Below are 21,799 nucleotides of genomic sequence, written 5' to 3'. Positions count from 1 at the left end.
GCTTAAATTAATTCAAACTAAGAAGGGAATTCAGAAAATTTTGTTGGTCTCGTTTTTTATGGAAAAGAGGAATGTAGGTTGAACAAATTCAGCCTATCATAAGATGTATAAAAATTGACTCTTTCTGATTTGTCTATATATGTACAATAGTTCTAAAATTAAAGGGTAATTGCATATCTAGTGAAATCATATGCATTTTTTTGTGTGTGTGTTGGCTGTTATATTTTTTTAATGTATCTTTATTGTTGAAAGTGTTACAAATGTCCTTTTTTCCCTCCAATTTACTCTCTCTACCCTCTGTCTGCCTCCCACCTTCAGGCCTTCACTGTGTCCATGGACTATGCATATATGTATATAAATTTTTTGGTTGATATTGTCCTGCCTTCCCTCCCTCACATATGCATTTTGATATAATAATTGTATGGAGTGTTAAAGATTTAGTTCTATGATACTTGAAAATCATCTGTAGAAATGGACTAGTCACTAGAATACAAATATATCCTAATTATCATTATTTTTAATTTAATCTAGTTTTATTTTTACATCACCATTTATCCCTCTATACACTCTTCTACCCCCTTCTATCCTACACAGTCACCACTCTGTTGTCCATGTCCATGAGTCCTTTCTCTCTCTCTCTCTCTCTCTCTCTCTCTCTCTCTCTCTCTCTCTCTCTCTCTCTCTTTCTCTCTCTCTCTTTTTCCATTTTTGTTCTGTCCTTCACAGCTTCCCCCAGTGCTGTCTAACCATTCTCTATCTATGAGTCTGTTTCTATTTTGCTTAGTAGTTCAGTTTGTTCATTAAATCCCACATGTGAATGACATCATATGGTACCTGTCTTTCTTTGATTGGCTTATTTCACTTAACATAATGTTCTCCAGGTCCATCCATGCTGTTGCAATGGGTAAATTTTCTAACTTTTAGAGTAGTATCTCATTGTGTAAATATACCACAGCTTTTTTCTTCACTCATCTACCACTAATGGACACTTGGAGTGCTTCCACATCCTGGCTATTGTAAATAATGCTGCAGTGAACATGGAGGTATGTGTATTCTTTCAAACTAGTGTTTCAGTTTTTTTGGATAAATTCCCAGAAGAAGAATCATTGGGTCATAAGGCACTTCCATTTTTAATTTTTTGAGGCTTTCCACCCTCTCTGCCCCAATTTGCATTCCCACCTACACAGCACAAGGGTTCCCTTTTCTCCACATCCTTGCCAACACTCATTTGTTGATGTGTTGATGATAGCCATTCTGACAGGTGTGAGTGATATCTCATTGTGGTTTTAATTTGATTCACTCTGATGATTAATGACATTGAACATTCTTTCATGTATCTAATGACCATTTGTATTTCCTCTTTGGAGAAGTGTCTCTTCAAGTACTTTGCCCATTTTATAATTAGGTTGTTTGTTGTTTTGGTGTTGAGCCTTACAAATTGTTTATACATTTTGGATATTAACCCCTTAGGTATATCATTGGTGAATATATTCTCCCATTCAGTGGTTTGTCTTTTTATCCTAATTATTTTTGAATGAACTAATTAAGGAATAAAACTTTGATAACAGGAGAAACCTTTAGAATATGACAATTTAAAAATGTAAAAAAAAAATTAAAAATATATTTCAAATACTTAAAAAATGACAACACAACAACCTTCCTAATCCAGGGACTTCAGAATCACATAAAATTGATTTGCAGCTAACAAACCATTTCTGAGCCCCTTAAAATACACAATAGTTTGGCCTGTTTTCAATATTAAATATAGTTTTAAAAATAAAGAAAATGTAATTTAAAGATTCATAAGTAGCAATGTTAGTGTAATGAAGTAGATTACTTGAAAATATTTCAAACTCATGAAGTTTAATGTGGAATTCCTAAGATCAAGTACCATTAAGGAATACCTAACACATCACAAGCTGATAAACTTACTACTTGTTATATATATATTGTGTGTATATATATATATATATATATATATATATATATATATATATATTTACTTAATTTGTAATGTGCCTTAAGGTGGTATAATTGACTGCACATAGTTAAAGTGTACAAGTTGATAAGTTTGATAAGTTTGATGTTTGCATATACTCATAAAACCTTTACCGGATAACTCCCACATCCCTTACACCCAAAGTTTCCACATGCCTAACTACTCTTTCCACTTCACCCTCCACCTGCTTCTTCCCAAACACCTGACATAATTTCCGTCACCATAGACTCCTTTATGATCCCTAGTAGTTTATACTGTGGGAGGGCATCTGGCTTAATATTTTGAGTTCCATCTAATATATATCTATATCACAGTTTATTTCTTTTAATATCTAGCTAGTATTCTATCGTATATCATATTTTACTTATTAATTTTTTGAGGGGCTAATTCTATTTGTGGATTAATTCCAGTTGTAGAGTATCTATCTATCTATCTATCTATCTATCTATCTATCTATCTATCTATATAAAAGCCAAGCAACCAAAACACCTGAATGACCAGAACATCTACTTGCTATGATGAAAACTGTGACCAGCCAACGAACCTAATCAGGAGGTGGCCCCTCCTCTCGCATTTCCCCAATTAGGGGTGGGAATGGGCAGCCAACCTTCCACATCCCCTCCCCCCAGCCAGCCCAACCTGATCCCACCTGTGAACCAATTCGTGCACCAAGACTCTAGTTTTATAAATAAAGTTGTTTATAATATGGAAGTCGACCGAACAGTGGAACAACCAGTAGCTATGACATGAACGCTCACCACCAGGGGGAAGATGCTCAATGCTGGAGCTTCTCCCTTGTGGTCAGTGCACTCCCTCAGGGGGAGCACCATTCAGCCAGAAGCTGGGTTCATGGCTTGCAAGTGCAGTGGTGGTGACGGGAGCTTCTCCCATCTCTGTGGCAGAGCTAAGGATCCCTCAGTGGACATCCCTTGACAGGTCGCAGACTGCGATAGGGCACAGGCCAGGCTGAAGGATCCCCCTATCCCCCCAGTACATGAATGTCATGCATTGGACCTATAGTTATAAATAAAGTTGCTGTGAAAATTCTTATACAAGTTTTCTACGCATTTGATACCTTTTTAAATAAAAAAAACTATGGATGGAATGGCTGTATTATATGGTAAGTGTATATTTATCTTTTATAAAGTTATAAAACTTTTCTAAAATGTTTATAACAGTTTGTATTCCCAAAAGATGTGTATAAATTCTGATTCCTTCAAATGTTTATCAGTACTTAGTGTGATCAGTCCTTTTAATTTTAACTATTATATAGATGTGTGATAATTCTATAATGAATAATAATTTTGTGCTATTTATATTTTCATTAATTTATTTTTTATATATACCTCTACTTTGGTGTCTGTTTAAATGATTTGTCTATTTTAAAAAGAATTTATTTTCTTTTTTCCTTCTAAGAAGATATAATTTTAAAAGGGAAGAGCAGAAATTCTGCTAAATATGATCCCTAATGAGGAAAAATAAGATTCCTTAACTGAGTTGGGCATCTAGAACCCAGACAGAAATGTTTTATCATTGGTTACCTTAATCTCTTAATGATATTGAAGTTTGGCAATATCATTGTCATATTGCTGTTGCTCTGATTAGATATACCTTATATGGGTCATCAATACCACTTCATACATTGAGTATTTTAGAATATTGAAAAAGTGAGACCTTAAATAAGCTTCTTAAATGGTTTTAAAAGAAATGTGAATCAGTGAAGCTGAGAAGAATAAATAGCAACAATTCTTGCTACTCTGCAGAACATTTTTTAAAAATTTTATTTTATTGATTTTTTACAGAGAGGAAGGGAGAGAAATAGAGAGCTAGAAATGTCTATGAGAGAGAAACATCAACCAGCTGTCTCTTGCACATTCTGGGGATGTGCCTGCAACCAAGGTACATGCCCTTGACCAGAATCGAACCCAGGACCTTTTTAGTCCACAGGCCAACGCTCTACCACTGAGCCAAACCGGTTTCGGCAGCAGAACATTCTTTATTTTTATTTTTTAGAACAATAAACACAATTATCAAAGCTAAAACAAAACCACACACACACACACACACACACACACACACACACACAAAGACCACCCAACAATTACCAGCCCAGCATATATGCAGCCATGATTTCTGGTCTTATCTAACTTGGTGCTAACAATATAATACTTCTGGCCCACAAAGTTATGAATAATACATGTAAAGATGAAACAAAGAAAACTGTAAGGAAAAAGAAAAACAGAATTGGGAATAACACTTGGTACTTACACATGCCCTTTGTCTATGAGATTGTGTTTATTAGTTTTTATATGTACCAGAGAGTAATCCCAAATATATATAATTATTTTTACAAAAGTGTTTATGTTTCCTGGTTAAGTATGACTTTAGAATTTAACAGAGTTGATAGCATTGTTTATTATTTTACTATATATTTCAAAGAATCCCTCAAAAAATAACATTAACTATCTCCATGTCTACTACGTAAATAGTAAATGAGCAGAATACTAAACAGGCAAACAATGTAAAAACAACTTACCTAGTCAGATTAGACAAATACTTATGTGCTTAGTCAGTTTAAAGATTTCATTCAGAGAAACAGCTGTGGAAATGTGCCCTGAAGAAGTCATTTTTTTATTGTCTAGGCAAAGAAAAGCTTATGATGATAAGACTAATTCAAATATCTAATTTACAATATTAATATTAGAATTTTAGAATATTTAACCCAGAACATAGCATTGGATCATCAATTTACAAAAGAAAGGTCAAGAAAGTTAAAATTAGTTACCTAAAAGCAAAATGTAAATAATGCATTCAGAGGAGCTGGAGGAGAGGTGCTCAGTCAGGTGGGCTATCACAGCTGCCGAAGGAAACTTCTGAAACTCCAGACCCCAGGCTGCACCTTCCACAGGTTCATTTTAGAAACCTCCCACTCCACTCCCACTATGTTCTCGAGATTTAGAAAGTAGTCCAATGGTTTTGACACCGTGCTATGGAGGTGCTATTATTCCAAAAGCATCTACCCATTGTCTACCATGTGCTGAGTGAGGGTTGGGATTTGGAGTAAGTTCAAGTAATGAGTGTTAAACTTCCTGTCCTGGAAGAACTCGGCCCACTGAAGGAAACCGAGAAGTAGACAAATGCTTGCAATTTAATACAGTAAGTGCTATGACCATGCACCAGGAGACTACTTAAACGAAATTGAGGAGGAGAAGGCTATTGCATGTTCTGGAAGGAGAGATACTGACCTGATTCTTGAAGGATGCTGGCAAGGGAAAGGCATTTAATAAAGCTGGAGGGGAAAATGAGCCTAAGAAAATGAACAGGCATCAGTAACCTAAAAACCATCTGTATCCTTCTGTGGAAACTGGCTTTTTTGTCTTAAAAAAATATAAGGGGATCAATTTAAAGTATCTCTGCAGGACATTAATAAAATCATTTTGTAACTTAAGAATATTGATCTGAATATATCACGGAAATCACATCAGAAAGGCTGGAAATAGAATTTAATCACAGGAAGCTTTTATTTGGCATAAAATGAACTACATTGCAAGGCCTTCTTTGTGTTCTCATTGTCGGTTGGTTATGGCGTTAATCATGTCTCTTTTCTTTATTTATTTAGGGAATTTCTGGATTCTTGACAAGTGGAAAATGAATATAAAGCCCAATTGTGGATCAATCTAGAGCACCAGTTTAATTTTAATTAATAGGTAAAATTTAAAGTCTTAGTAGAATTTCCAATTTATTTTTCCTTAGTCTGAGCTTTGGTGCCTTTCCAACTCTGACTTAGGTTACTCAATTTCTGATTAAGAAATTGGAACTTGGTGAATAGAGTCCTGGCTGAAGATACTGCTGAGCTGCTTCCATAGAGATGTGCTACAGAGTCCATGATGCAAGGTTAACACGGTTTTGAGGGCTGACTTTTTAGTGCAGAGATCCTACCTCCTGGTTGATTTGGCCCCTAACATTCAGTCGTTGCTCTGACTAAACAAATGAAGTATACTTCCTCTCAGAGGGAAAGAAAAACTCAAACATGCCTTCAACATTTTAATCTATTGAAAATTAGGTCAGAATCTCTCAAGGCACCATAAGGCCTTGAGAATGAAGCTTTTTTGCCAGCATTCTCCAATTGTTATTTTTCTAAGTTTTTATCTGAAGGGTAAGCCTGCAGTCAACCATTGATGTGATGTTTCCTTTGGGATAAAATGGCAATGGAATATGAATCCAGTCTGGTTCCTTGAAGTTTTTTTATTCAAATCAGCTCTGCTTGTTTTTATCCTTTGAGATCAGCTAAACGGGGATGGATATTGTTACTTTAGCATTTGCATAGTTGTATCAATATGACCAGAATTCTATCAGCTATCCTCTCTTATAAAGAGTACAAAGGACCACAAGGCCCATTGCGATTATCACAACAGTACCTCAAAATTAAAAGACAATGAGAACGTAAGCCAATCTCTTGTTATTACAATAATTATACCCATAAATCTGTGCTCTCAAATGCAATATTTGAAATATGTGAAGACTATTAAAGATCTAAGATTTTACCTAAGTTACAAACTAACAAATTAGCCTACCACAGCTTCACAGATTCAGGCAGAAGAAACAAGACTCCTAGGTTAGAAGAATATGTCACAGCAATTGCAGTATCCAGAGCATAAACATTTTTGCTCCAGTTCTACAGACCCTAATAATCACACTATGACTTAGAAAAAGCCAGATGATATAATGGGTTGAGAATAAGAACCCTGAATTTAAAGAACCTATATCTTTTATAATAGACAGTAAGCATGTCTATTGCTTGAAAAAGAAGATATTCTATTGCATGAAAAAGAAGATATTCTCTTTTTCATGACTTTGAACAAATATTCCATTTGCTTATGAGGGGGGTTTTAATTTTTAATTCTATTTGCTATATAGACGATCTTGAAAAATAAGTTTGGAACAAAGGATAGTTACATTTGTATAATATGTCCCAAAAATGAGATACCATATAATATATATATATATATATATATATATATATATATATATATATATGCAAATTGACCACACTTCTACTATATCCATAAGCCACACCCACCAGCCAATCAGGAGCAAGTATGCAAGTTAACCCAACCAAGATGGCTGCAGCCACAGAGTAAGCAGAATTACTGGTGGCAGTGATATCCAGTAATTCTCAGACATTCCTATATCCTGACCCATATTATTCATGTCCACACCTTAACTAGGGATATTCTTTCCTGCTCTTGAGGCCACACCCACTAACTTAACAGGGAACAACTTACTTTGTGAGATTCCCATTTAAATACTATCCTGATGATCTCTTCCTTGGAATCTTTGCAGACCACTATGTTCATAACATGGTTATCTTTTTGGATGTTAGCTTACAGTACACTATGTCTAAAGCCCAGATTGAATGTCTCAAGAAGGTACTGGATGAATTATGAGCAAAACTTCTCTGTTCTACACAGTGTTATAGGAGTTGAAATCATGAAGGTTCATATGGATCTAGCATAGCCTTTACTAAAATTTGCACAATGAACTTTAAAACCAGAAGCTAAATAAAGTACTATACCCTTTAAACCAGAAGTTTTTGTGTTTTTTTTTAAAGGGGGGGGGGTGGAATCAATAAAAAAAGCCTGATAGAAAATATTTTACCAGTTCTTCTACTACTATCTTCCCATGCAAAAACAAATAATTGGACAAACCCACAAAAAAACAGAAGAAAAATAACAAAAGAAATAAACTCCCCAGGCTTGTTAGAAATCACTTCAGTAAAATAAAGACAGAGCAGTATTTATGGATGAATTAAACCTTAAGAATAAAAGAGGAGAAATATAGAGTGGGGTATGCTCCAATCTGTTAGCATCAGAATATCCTGCCAAATGACAGAACTAAATCATGCTCACTGGTTCACTTGTTAGCTAGAAATAAGAATAATAATGTGTGTTGATGTAGGATATTCTTTTGAGGTTGTGCATAATTTTAGAAAGTTTGGAAACAAAGCATTGTGGCCTCAACAACACAATTAAAGACGATCAAGGGATTAAAGAAATACCAAATGCTTTAAGGAACTCTATGTTGGTGGCTATTATAATTGCAGATGCCTAAACAAAAAACTATAGACATGAAAGCTAAAGGAAATTTCCTGGCTGATTATTTTCCCAAACTGATTATGATACTGTCCTTTATGATATGGAAAGAGGCCAAGTGTTTGGAGAGATTTAGTGAGACAATTTTAGGATATCGTAATTGTCTCTTCAGTAGAAAAGGAATAGTCAGAGAATTTGAATGCCAAGCAGGAGAATTACCTTTGGCACCCTGAGATTGAAGATTAAATAACCCTGGAGGACCTGAAGTGGACACTTGCAAAAATTGTATATGAAATTAACTCCATAGCAAGGACAATTGGCCACTCTACTGAAAGACAATTGCTGAGAAAATTTAGGTAAAATTCTTGAGTTTGTCTCTGATAGATCTGCCACCACAATAATACTGTAAACTTTAAAGATGTGACATATGGGCTTGAAGATGGCGACCTAACAGTCGGACTTGTTCTGACTCTGGTCCCAGAACAGATAGAAACAGCGTCTGAGTCGCTCAGGGAATGTTGATTGGCAGCTAAGGGGCTTCGGAATTCTCTAGGAAGGTAAGGAAAGGTCCGTTGGACAAGATTTCCTGACCAAGAGGCCAGCACTGCCGCGGCTGCGGCGGCTCTCCCAGCGAGCTCTCGCGGAGAGAAGGCAGCGCCATCTTACCAGGAAAGGAGGAGCATCCCTGAGGCCTGGAAAAACACACAGCGGGGAGGTCCATCGAGCAGCTGAGACGCCCGAATCGGCACGGGCGCGTGGAATCCGGGGAGTTCTTCGGTCACCCACGGAAAGGTCAGAGTTTGCGGGGTCAGCCTAGGGGACCGGGGTCCCGCGGCCCAGGCGGCTACGGTAGCCGGGGAGCTCCAACCCCTCCCTCAGGGTAGCCGGGAGCGCGCACTACCGGCCGCCGAGCAGCACCCAAAGAAGGCTGCAGCGACACCTAGTGCTGGGTTTGACGTAATCCTCCCCAGAAGCGGGACTTGTTTAAAACGCCACAGGTCACTGGACAGAGCGTTAAGAATCTCGGCTGTTTCGCCAAGGGCGGAACATCTGGACACCTTGGTGCCTGATCCCCTTCACCCCCTTGCTTCTGAATACTAGGGAAGGACTGCCCAGTTGGACATATCCGGGGAAATTGCAGGGGGAAAGTGCCTTCCTGGAAACAAGGGATCTGTACCAGAAGAGATAGTCTGGGAGCCAGCTGGCACCCTGCCAGCTAGAGCCATAGAGAAAGAAGACCAGAGCAACCAAAAAGACTGGGAGGTCAAACCAGTAACACTGACACCTAAGAGCTGAATTACAAACTGCCCCCCCCCCTTTTTTTTTTTTTTTTTTTTTTTTTTTTTTTTTTTTTTTTTCCTTCTCTTTTCTTTTCTTTTATCTTTTAATTAATCAAAAATAAATGGACACAAATAACTAAGATATAGCCTACTTAAAATTAAGGATTACCTTACAAATCTGAGGTGCAGTGGAATGCTGGGAACTGCAAGACTTTTTGGGCCGAGAATCAGGAGTGCCAAATACATTAACAGAGGAAGTGAATGACCACTACTGGACATTTTTATGCTAATTTTACTATTATTTTATTTTCATTTTTTACCTCTTTTATTTAATCTTCATTTTTTATATCTTTTACTTAAGAAACGATTTTTTTTCCTTACTTGATTTTACCTTTTTAATTATTACATTTTTCAATCTCTATCATCACTATTACTACTGCTATTTTGCAATTTTTTTTTTTTTTTTTTTCCCTCTTCAGTACCATTTTATTTTTTTTCTTTATTTTACCTTGGGAGTAACCTTCATTCTATTTTAATCTCTACTATAGCATCATACAACCCTATCTCAACTCGACCTTTACACCATCACTCTCTTGCTAAACTTTACCCTTTTAGTCTACGGTTTATCCTATCCCTTTCCGGCTTTAGTTTTTCCTCCATTCTTTCTGTATACCCCCTGCTAAAACTCTCACTATACTTATAGACCTATGTTCCAACCCCTGATCCAAGTGTATAAATACCAATCTCTGCACTATATTAACTAGTTAAAAAAAAAAAAAAAAAAAAAAAAAAAGAAAGAAAAACTGTTCTCCCCTCTATCCTTTTCGCATTGTTTGTGTGAAGGTTGATTATTGTGAATTTTTAGGCTTGTTAGTGAAATTGTTATGATTATTACTGTGTTGTTATTGTTGCTTTGTATTTTTTTTTTAAAAAATACTCTGTTTTTGTTTGTATCTTTTACTTCTGTATATCATAGCCTTACTTAATAATAGGGGATATTGTAGTTTGTATTAATCTCCAAGTATTGTTACCGGCATTAGCTGGGTTCAGTGGTTGTTCTATGGCAGTTTTCTCCACATATATATAGTTTGTTTCCCATTTCTCTTTTAGTTGGCTTCTTCTCTCTCTTTCTCTTTCCTCTCCTTTCTTTTTTTCCCTGTTTTCCAACTTTATTTTGTCATTACTTTTTTTCTCTTTTTCTATCTCTTTATCCCTCTTTTTTTATTTTATTTACTTAATTTTTTTTTTATTTTAATTTTTACTTTTTAAAATTTTTCTTTATTTTATTTTTACCTTTCTTCCTTCTCTCCTATCCCCTAAGTTGCCTTTCTCTAGTGGTCACCTTTACTAAAGGTTATTAATATTGTAAGTACATTCCTGTTAAGTGCCTCTTGTGTTGTACCAGGTAGTGTTTGTATTTTCAAATTTTAAATCAACGCAGGAGAAGGAACACCACATAACCAGACATCCTGAGAAGAGAGGCCATGGGGAGACAAAAACATAGTCCGCACATGAAAGAAAAGCAGGCATCACCAGAAAAGGAAGTAAACGAGCCCGAGGTAAGCAGCCTACCAGAGCAAGAATTCAGAATAATGATCATAGGCTGGCTAAAAAGAATGGAAGAGAAATTTGACAATAACCAAGAAGAAATGAGGAAGAACCATGAGGAATTGAAGAAGAACCAAGAAGAAATAAAAAATGACATCGCTACCATGAAGAACTCAATAGAAAGCATCAAGAGTAGACTAGAGGAAGCTGAGGACCGCATCAGTGAGCTAGAAGATAAGATGGAAAAAAATACCCAAGTAGAGCAGCTTCTAGAAAAAAAGATTAAAAAGCAGGAGGAGAGCCTACGGGAGCTTTGGGACATTACAAAACAAAATAATATTCGAATAATAGGGGTTCCAGAAGGAAAGGAAACTGAGGTAGACATGGAAAAAGTATTTCAAGAAATAATGACAGAAAACTTTCCTGAAATAGAGAAGAAAAAACCCACACAAATCCAAGATGCTCGCAGAGTCCCAAGCAAAATGAATCCCAGAAGACAGACTCCAAGGCACATTATAATCAAATTGGCAAACAACAATGACAAAGTAAGAATCTTAAAAGCAGCCAGAGAGAGACAGAAAGTTACATACAAAGGAACCCCCATCAGACTAGCAACTGATTTCTCAACAGAAACTTACCAGGCCAGAAGGGAATGGGATGAAATATACAAAGTCATGCAAAGGAAGGGTCTGAATCCAAGAATACTGTACCCAGCAAGGCTATCAATCAAAATTGAAGGGGAAATCAGGAGCTTCACAGACAAAAAAAGACTGAAGGAATTTATCTCCACCAAACCAGTAATGCAAGAAATGCTAAAGGGTCTACTGTAAAAATAAAGAAATAGGAAGTGAAGAAGGAACACGGGTATAGAATAAAAATGGCGTCAAATGTGTACCTATCAATAATAACCTTAAATGTAAATGGATTAAATGCTCCAATCAAAAGACATAGGGTAACAGATTGGATAAGAAAACAAGACCCATACATCTGTTGTCTACAAGAAACCCACCTCAGAAAAAAAGATGCACATAGACTGAGGGTGAAGGGATGGAAAAAAGTTTTCCAGGCAAATGGAAATGAAAAAAAAGCTGGAGTAGCAATACTTATATCTGACAAATTAGATCTCAGAGTGAAGGACATAATAAGAGATAATGAAGGCCATTTCATAATACTAAAGGGAACAATCCAACAAGAAGAAATAACCCTGGTAAATATATATGCACCCAATACAGGAGCAACCAAATACATAAAAAAACTGCTGGAGGACATTAAGAGAGAGATTAATAGCAATACAATCATAGTAGGAGATTTTAATACCCCACTGTCACCCTTCGACAAATCATCTAAACAAAAAAACAGCAAAGAAATATCGATCCTAAGTGACTCACTAGACCAGATGGAATTAATTGACATCTTCAGAACACTCCACCCCAAAGCCACAGAATATACATTCTTCTCAAGTGCACATGGGACATTCTCAAAGATAGACCACATTTTGGGTCATAGGCAAAGTCTCTTCAAATTCAAGAAGATAGAAATCATATCAAGTATCTTCTCAGACCATAATGGCATAAAACTGGAAATTAACTACAATAAAAATAATCCAAAGAAATCAAACACATGGAGACTAAACAGCACGCTATTAAACAAGGACTGGGTTACCAGAGAAATCAAGGAAGAAATTAAAAACATCCTGGAAACAAATGACAATGAAAACACAACAATCCAAAATCTATGGGACACAGCAAAAGCAGTCTTGAGAGGGAAGTTCATATCCTTACAAGCCTATTGCAAAAAACTAGAAAAAGGGGTAACAGATGATCTAACTCTACAACTCAAAGAGTTAGAAAAGGAGCAACAAGAAAAGCCCAGTGTAAGCAGAAGGAAGGAAATAACAAAAATCAGAGCACAGATAAACGACATAGAGACCAAAAAAACAATACATAAGATCAACAAAACCAAGAGCTGGTTCTTTGAAAGAATAAACAAGATAGATGAACCTCTAGCCAGGCTAACTAAGAAACAAAGAGAGAGGACCCAAATAAACAAAATCAGAAATGAAAGAGGTGAAATAACAACAGACCCCAACGAAATACAACGGATTGTTACAAAATACTACGAACAACTCTATTCCAACAAACTGAACAACCTGGAGGAAATGGACATATTCCTAGAAAAATACAAACTTCCAAAACTCGATCAGGAAGAATCTAAAAATCTCAATAGACCAGTGACTTGGGAAGAAATTGAAACAGTCATCAGAAAGCTTCCAGCAAACAAAAGCCCAGGGCCAGATGGCTTCACAGGAGAGTTTTACCAAACATTCAAGGAAGAACTAAAACCTATCCTCCTCAGACTTTTCCAAAAAATTCAAGAGGAAGGAACACTTCCAAACTCCTTCTATGAAGCCAGCATCACCCTAATACCAAAACCAGATAAAGACAACTCAATGAAAGAGAATTACAGGCCAATATCCCTCATGAACATAGATGCCAAAATCCTCAACAAAATCCTAGCAAATCGGCTCCAGCAGAGCATCACAAAGATCATACACCATGACCAAGTAGGATTTATTCCAGGAATGCAAGGATGGTACAATATCCGCAAATCAATAAACGTGATACATCACATAAACAAATTGAAAGATAAAAATCATATAGTCATATCAATTGATGCAGAAAAAGCATTCGATAAAATCCAACACCCTTTCCTGATAAAAACTCTTAACAAAGTGGGAGTACAAGGATCATACCTCAACATAATAAAAGCTATATATGATAAACCCACAGCCAACATTATACTCAATGGGCAAAAACTAAAACCATTCCCTCTAAGAACAGGAACAAGACAGGGATGCCCACTTTCGCCACTCCTGTTTGACATAGTACTGGAAGTACTAGCCATTGCAATTAGACAAGAGGACGAAATAAAAGGCATCCAAATTGGAAAAGAAGAAGTAAAGTTATCCTTATTTGCAGATGACATGATATTGTACATAAAGAACCCAAAAGACTCCATTAAGAAACTAATTGACTTAATAAATGAATTTGGCAATGTAGCAGGATACAAAATTAACGCCAAGAAATCCATGGCATTTCTATACACCAACAGTGAAACTACAGAAACAGAGACTAAAAAAGCAATTCCATTTACCATCGCACCAAAAAAATTAAGATACCTAGGAATAAATTTAACTAAGGAAGTAAAGGATCTATATGCAGAAAATTACACGACACTGAAAAAAGAGATAGAGGATGATGTAAGGAGATGGAAGAACATACCATGTTCATGGATTGGTAGAATCAACATCATCAAAATGTCCATACTTCCTAAAGCAATCTATAGGTTCAATGCACTCCCCATTAAAATACCAAGGGCATATTTCACTGACCTAGAAAGAACTCTCCAACAGTTCATTTGGAACAATAAAAGACCCCGAATAGCCACAGCAATCCTGAGAAAGAAGGGTAAAGTAGGAGGGATCTCAATACCGGACTTCAAACTGTATTACAAAGCCACTGTTCTCAAAACAGCCTGGTACTGGCGCAAGAACAGACATATAGATCAATGGAATAGAATCGAGAACCCAGATATCAACCCAAATCAATATGCTCAATTAATATTTGACAAAGGAGGAAAGAATATACAATGGAGTCAAGACAGTTTCTTCAATAAATGGTGTTGGGAAAATTGGGTAGACACATGCAAAAGAATGAAACTAGATCACCAACTTACACCATACACAAAAATAAACTCAAAATGGATACAGGACTTAAACATCAGACGGGAAACCATAAAAATACTAGAAGCATCTTCAGGCAGCAAAATCTCAGACGTATGCCAAAAGAACTTCTTCACTGATACTGCCCCTAGGGCAATGGAAGCTAAAGAGAAAATAAACAAATGGGACTACATCAAAATAAAAAGCTTTTTTACAGCAAAAGAAACCATCAACAAAACAACAAGAAAGCCCACGGTGTGGGAGAACATATTTGCAAATAACACCACTGATAAAGGTTTAATCTCTAACATCTACAGACAGCTGATACAACTAAATAAAAGGAAGATGAATGATCCAATTAAGAAATGGGCAAGGGACCTAAATAGAATATTTTCAAAAGAAGACAGAAGGAAGGCCAAAAGGCACATGAAAACATGCTCAAAGTCACTAATTATACGAGAGATGCAAATCAAAACAACAATGCGGTACCATCTCACACCTGTCAGAATGGCCAACATCAACAAATCGACAAACGACAAGTGTTGGCGAGGTTGCGGAGAAAAAGGAACCCTCGTGCACTGCTGGTGGGAATGCAGACTGGTGCAACCACTGTGGAGAACAGTGTGGAGTTTCCTCAAAAAACTGAAAATGGAACTCCCATTTGACCCAGTAATCCCACTCCTAGGAATATATCCCAAGAAACTAGAAACACCAATCAGAAAGGATATATGCACCCCTATGTTCATAGCAGCACAATCTACAATAGCCAGAATTTGGAAACAGCCTAGGTGCCCGTCAGCAGATGATTGGATCAAAAAACTATGGTACATCTACACAATGGAATACTATGCTGCCATAAAGAAGAAGGAATTCTCATCATTTGCAGCAACCTGGATGGAATTGGAGAACATCATGCTGAGTGAAATAAGCCAATCAATGAAAGAGAAACACCACATGACCTCACTCATTTGTGGATAATAAAGAGCATTATAAACTGATGAACCAAAAGATAGATATAGAGACAGTAAAGCAACAAGCAGATTGTCAAATTACAGCGGGGAGGGGAGGAGGATCTGGGGGAGATAATAGATCAACCGAAGGACTTGTATACATGCATATAAGTACAACCAATGGACATAAAACTATGGGGAGGGAGGGGCTATGGGGGAGGGAGGGAGGGGGGCAAAAAAAATCATTAAAATATGTAAAAAAATAAATAAATTAATTAATTAAAAAAAAAAAAAGAAACATAAAAAAAAAAAAAAAGAAAAAAAAAAAAATAAAGATGTGACATATGGAAGCTAAAACTTAAAGACATTTTTTAACATCTCCAAATGAAATTTGTATTACTATCCTATGATGAATGTGCTGATTATTGATTACTTATTCTCAAGTAACCCTTTCCTTAACAAAAAGGAAATGTCTCAAATGGTGGCAAAAGAATAAAAAAAATTGATATTTTCTTTCTAAACTGGTGAATTCCATGTTGTATTTTTAGTGTTAGGGGCATCCATATAACTGGGTTTATTATCATAGACAGTTGCAAAGCCCTATCTCTATTCAGAACATTTACAGTTTACATAATCCCCAGTCTTCAGAAAAGGTATAAACAACAAATGGAATTCTGCAAGTCAAAGTAGTCATTCTCTCCGACTCCCAAACTTCTGTTGCCTAAGATACTGACTTTGGTTTTAATTAAACTCCCATTGGGATGCTTTAATTTTCCCATTATAAGCTAATAAAAGACCAGCTACATGTCTAATAATAATATATTCTATCTGCCGAAACCGGTTTGGCTCAGTGGATAGAGTGTCAGCCAGCGGACTAAAAGGTCCCAGGTTTGATTCCTGTCAAGGGCATCTACCTTGGTTGCAGGCACATCCCCAGTAGGGGGTGTGCAGGAGGCAGCTGATTGATGTTTCTCTCTAGTCAATGTTTCTATCTATCCCTCTCTCTTCCTCTCTGTAAAAAATCAATAAAATATTTTTTAAAATAATAAATTCTATCTATACTCCACATTCTTGTAAGCAGACATTATCATTATTTAAAGAGACTCATGCAATGCACCTGTTCTTATAAACAGATATAGTCAGTCTTTCCTCAATATACTCCTAAACCATCCTTGCATGACCTAACACCTGGAAACATGGAAGAAATCCTAAAGAATAACAGTTTTCAAACATGGATAGAATCTTGCTGGATACTATTACCTATTTCAGTAGTGAAACTCCAAGGAATTGATATTTAGATTTATGTATCTCAATTCAAGAGGACAAAACCATCCTCAAATCACAGATGATCCTTGCCAGGAACCTTGAACTGAGAACACTTAGGAACCATCTAAAATCAATTTCCATTAGGGGACAGCTTCTACCCAACACTTCTTTTTTATTTATTAGTTGGCTGTATGAAATATAAACAACTTCTATCCAGGTTCATGGGGGGGGGTAATGGTCACCCTTCCATCTTTCTTAATATTATTTTTCCATTTTTGGTCACTACTTAATATGGGTCTAATACCTGGACATAATTAAATTTGTAAGCTGGCAAAAGTGTATAATAAAATGGACTATTGGGTTTGTAAGTCACTAGGATTTCTTTCTTTGTTTTTATTATTTTTTACAAGAGGCCCAGTGCACAACATTTGTGCACTGGGATCCCCCATCCCCTTTAGTCTGGCCTGTGTCCTCTCACATTCCAGGACCCTTCACTCCTTACCTCCCACCTGTCGCTATACTTACCAGCCATGAGCCCAGCTTCTGGCTGAGTGGCACTCCCCCTGTAAGAGTGAGTGCACTGACCAACAGGGGTTAGCTCCTATGTTGAGCATCTGCCCCCTGGTGGTTAGTGCACATCATAGTGACCAGTCGTTCTGCTGTTTAGTTTATTTGCATATTAAGGTTTTATTATATAGGACTTTTGTGTGTGTGTGTGTGTGTGTGTGTGTGTGTGTGTGTGTGTGGTGAATTAGTTGATTTTCTGAGTAACTAACTCAACTATTTGGTAACTTTTAAATCCATAGACTCCAATAGGCCAAATAACTAGAAATTTAAAAACCTCTATCACTTCATTATTAGAAAAGGAGACTCCTGGCCCTATCAGAACAATATTTCAGAATTTTTCATAAGAGCTAGCTTAAAAAAATAGTGAATGCACTTTCATAGAAATAAAACTTTGAATATAATTATAAAATAGATAGAGTATATATGAAAACTATCTTCCTTTTACTGATCTCATGAGCAAGAAGCACTCTTGTTTTAAGTCTATCTATTTATCTTTGATTTATTGGAATCATACCATTCCTGATGAGCAGTGCCATGGCACTGGGCCTCAGTTTCAGAAGAAGAAACTTAACCTTTCAAGTTGAATTCTAGGCTTTATTTTTTTCTCTCCTCAAACCTCTTCACTCTGTGCTTTACCAAATGCCCCAGGAAAGGAGGAATACTGGACAAACCCCTTGCCCATGAGATTAAGCAGGCAGTAATTCAGAATAGAGTCTCTCTAGATAGCTTCTCCAACAGGAACATGGGCTTTTATGGGGTGAGGGAAGCAGTGTTTGCTTATATCCATGTAGATCTCTCTAAGGTCTTTAATAGTAATAAAATTGTCTGAGTAAAATAAATATAATTAGGTTAGAGGCCTGGTGCACATATTTGTGCACCGGTGGGGTTCCTCGGCTTGGCCTGCGGGGATCTGGCCAAAACAAGCTCTGTGACATCCCCTGAGGGGGTCCCAGATTACAAGAGGGACCCCACCAATGCATAATAGGGGCCAGGGTGAGGGATCATGGGAAGGCTCCAGGGTGTGTATGGCCCATCTCACCCAGTCCCGATTGGCTGGACCCCAGCAGCAAGCAAACCTACCAGTTCGAGCATCTGCCCCTTGGTGGTCAGTGCATGTCATAGCGACTGGTTGAATGGTTGAATGGTCGGACACCTAGCAAATTAGGCTTTTATTATACAGGAAAATTTGGCCAATATAGCTATAGCTTGCTCCAAAGACACTTTGGTGGCTCTCATCCTTAGGTATAAATTTGGGCACTATCAGCAACTGGCTTAGAAGCAGACTGTAAATGCTGATAATTATTCTACTTACTTTTTGTTTGTGTTACACTTTATAATTGTGATCTCTGTTGTCATAGTGCTTTTGTGTAGCTGCTGTACTATCAAATGTTCTAACAAATAGTCGTCAAATAAAAAGACAGAAAAACATGACAGTCAGGTGAAACAACCATCCCTCAAACTTGATAGACCATTAAAACACCTTAAATTGTGGTGAAGAGCATGGTTAATAATGTCCCCTAATATTGACGGTCTATCCTTCCTTCTGGTCAGGTTTTGAATGATTACTATGGGTCAGAAGAGTACTAAGACTTAAAACCATCTCAAAACACTTAACTTACTGCCTATCCTAACGTGGCTTTACTATTTGGTTGCCTTCATTAAAATGATTCTATACTCTACTGTATTCTGTGATATGACTTTCTTAATCCCCAGAAGCAAAAAGTTGCAAATAACATTACTATTAATTTCAGAAAATTTTTTGAAAGCCTTATTAAATAAATACAACAGTTTCCATCTTTTCAATATATTACAGCAAATTCTGTTTACTCTTTAAGCTGTTTCAAACCTGCAGCTCAACATCTTTGTCTCACTGAGTTTACCAATCCTAAACTATCATATAATCAAGCATATTCACTTGTCACTTGGAATTCCTTCATCAGCATTTATGATAAATGCAAGTTTGTGGCATGATACTCGGGGTCTATCTCATGTTCACCTCACCAGCCTCATGTCTCATGGCCACAGCACCCAGACATTTCCGATTACTTTCAGGCAGACTTTGTAATGATTGTCAATTTCATTTTTCAGCAGTTCACCACCACTTTTGCAAGAAATTTCTTCTTGCTGTTTGTTGATATTATGTTCTCTACGGTACTTTCTCTGAAGCCTCAGGATTATTATCAAAACCAAACACTAGGGTTGTATTTTATATCTCTGTTTCCTACTATTTTTATATTTATAGGTTACTTATAAATATTCTACTAGATATTTTGACAGTTGTGCTTGGAAGAATTAAGACTGAAAACAATACTGCCCACAAGTTAGTAATAATATAACAAAATCTCTGTAATATAACAGTGTCTCAGAGTGTCTATAAAATAATCCATAATTACTGTACCATTTAATGTTTGCTTTTCAACACCATGCTTCCTTTAGCCATGTTTTTTGCCCTAAACAAGCCCTGTGTTCTCATGAGGCCAAGTGTTTGCATGTTCCAAAAAGCACTTTCTTTGACATTCACTTAATTTTATGCTTCCACTTTTACCTCTGACACAAAGTGAGTTGCACCTTGCTCTGCAACCAGGGTAGCATTCAGCCTGACAGATTTGACCATAAAATAGGTGTATAGAGTTTAAAATTAAAATACACGTTATACATCCATCAAATTTGTCACATATTTGGAAAGGGTTTAGGATACTCCATTATGTTGTGTCATATTTTGTCATATTGGTCAAAAACCATGGTTTAAAACAGAATTTATAATACTGGTATATGGCTTTTTATATATTTTTATATTCCCAGGGCTTAGAATGACATTTGAAATATCAGCACAGTGAATTGAATCAGATTATTTGTGCCTCAACCATCTTTTCTAACTTCATATGTAACAAGTACACCAATAAACAGTTTCTTGTTTCTCAACAGTGACTTTTTGAACAGTAAACTGTGAACATTTGGCTGCATTGGCCACCTTCAGATGTGTGCTCAGGATTGCAGTTTACTGAGATTCAGCTCATGCAGATTATGACTAGAAAGTGCAGGTCATGACAATCCCTACCACATGGAATTTACTTGCAGTCCTTTCAATTTAGAGCCGCTATAATTCACAGTCAATGACAAACTATATTTTGAAATCATGCTACCAAGTTATATGCTCATGACTTTTAGGATTTTTAAATAAGTTAAATGTGTATACAAATTTCATTTCTTAGATCAATTTTAGAATAAACAATTAAAAAATAATCACATTGGGAGTTTTAGAGGAGGAGAGAAACCAAGATGGAGGCATAGGTAATCACCTATACTTGCTGCCTCTCACAACCAAATCAAAACCACAACTAAAAAGCGTCACAACTACCACTGAGAACCACAGGAAAGCTGGCTGAATGGAAGTTCCACTAGAGAGGTGAAGAAAGTGTATTGAGACCAGTAAGATGTGCAAAGGCGTGGAGGGAGGGGGATACAAGTTTCCACTTGCTCTGAACTCAAGTTCTGGGCAAGACTCTGGGGGACCCAGACACATATGGGGAAAAACTGGACTGTCTGGTGTCAGGTCAGGAATGCAAGGGAAGCTTATTCTTAGATGTGCTTGCAGAGATCACTGTTCCTGCATGGGGGCATGAGATATGGAGAACCAGGGACTTCTCTGGTTCAGAGCAGCCATTGCAGTTTGCTCCACCCTCATGATTCCCAGAGATCCCACCCCACCCAATTTACAATCCCACCCAAGCTGTGTGCATCAGCTTTTACATATGAATGGCCTGTCCTTTAGTCTAAAACAAACTGCAGCTGGTTCAGAGAGCCCCAGAGATTTCAAAAAGGCCCAAGGCCTGGGAGCAGCAGCCTGCCTTGCTTCACAGCTGAGCCTCATATGGCATTTCCAAATCCCATACAAAGCAGAGGAACCTTCATATCTCTCTGTAGTTCCTGCTGGGAGGCCCCAGACAGAGGCTAACCTTATACCTCCTTGGAGATCCAAGAGCCAGTATACCCAGTGGTCAGAGTGAGAACATACCAGACTACAACTTTTCACATCCATAAGCGACACAGTACAGGAGCAGACTCAGTGAGCACCCAAAGCCCTCTGAAGCAAGTCTTGCTCCATAACGGTGTCTCCTGTTCATCAGATCTTCCAGTGTAGACACAGCTGATCACTACAGCCAATTGGCCTGCAGGTCAATTCCTCCCAGCAATCAAGGGTTAACTATAAAAAATCTGTGCAAACAGCCCACAAAGGGGTGCACCAAGAGCGTCTACCTCAGGTGACTGGGGAGACTAAGACACTGAGCCCTGTAGGACACCAACCACACTAGGTAACTCTATACACTTAAGGAAACTTAGCAGTACATAGAAACAAACACAGGGAATCAGCCAAA

At 37.1% G+C, this 21,799-nt stretch overlaps 1 long non-coding RNA gene across 1 annotated transcript; it reads right to left on the bottom strand.

The window, feature by feature from the left end:
- Positions 1–784: 784 nt before the first annotated feature.
- LOC118730464 lies at positions 785–21,591 on the bottom strand. The gene is made up of 3 exons (XR_004991477.1): positions 21,579–21,591; positions 17,099–17,110; positions 785–913 (listed from the first exon to the last, which is right to left on the bottom strand). It is a non-coding gene; the product is annotated as an uncharacterized LOC118730464 (long non-coding RNA).
- Between the last annotated feature and the right edge of the window lie 208 nt (positions 21,592–21,799).

The sequence above is a fragment of the Pipistrellus kuhlii genome, unplaced genomic scaffold, assembly GCF_014108245.1.
Source record: "Pipistrellus kuhlii isolate mPipKuh1 unplaced genomic scaffold, mPipKuh1.p scaffold_m20_p_3, whole genome shotgun sequence".
Taxonomy (NCBI): domain Eukaryota; kingdom Metazoa; phylum Chordata; class Mammalia; order Chiroptera; family Vespertilionidae; genus Pipistrellus; species Pipistrellus kuhlii.
The sequence above is the reverse complement of the archived record's forward strand: the minus strand, read 5'-3'. Positions and strand labels throughout refer to the sequence as shown.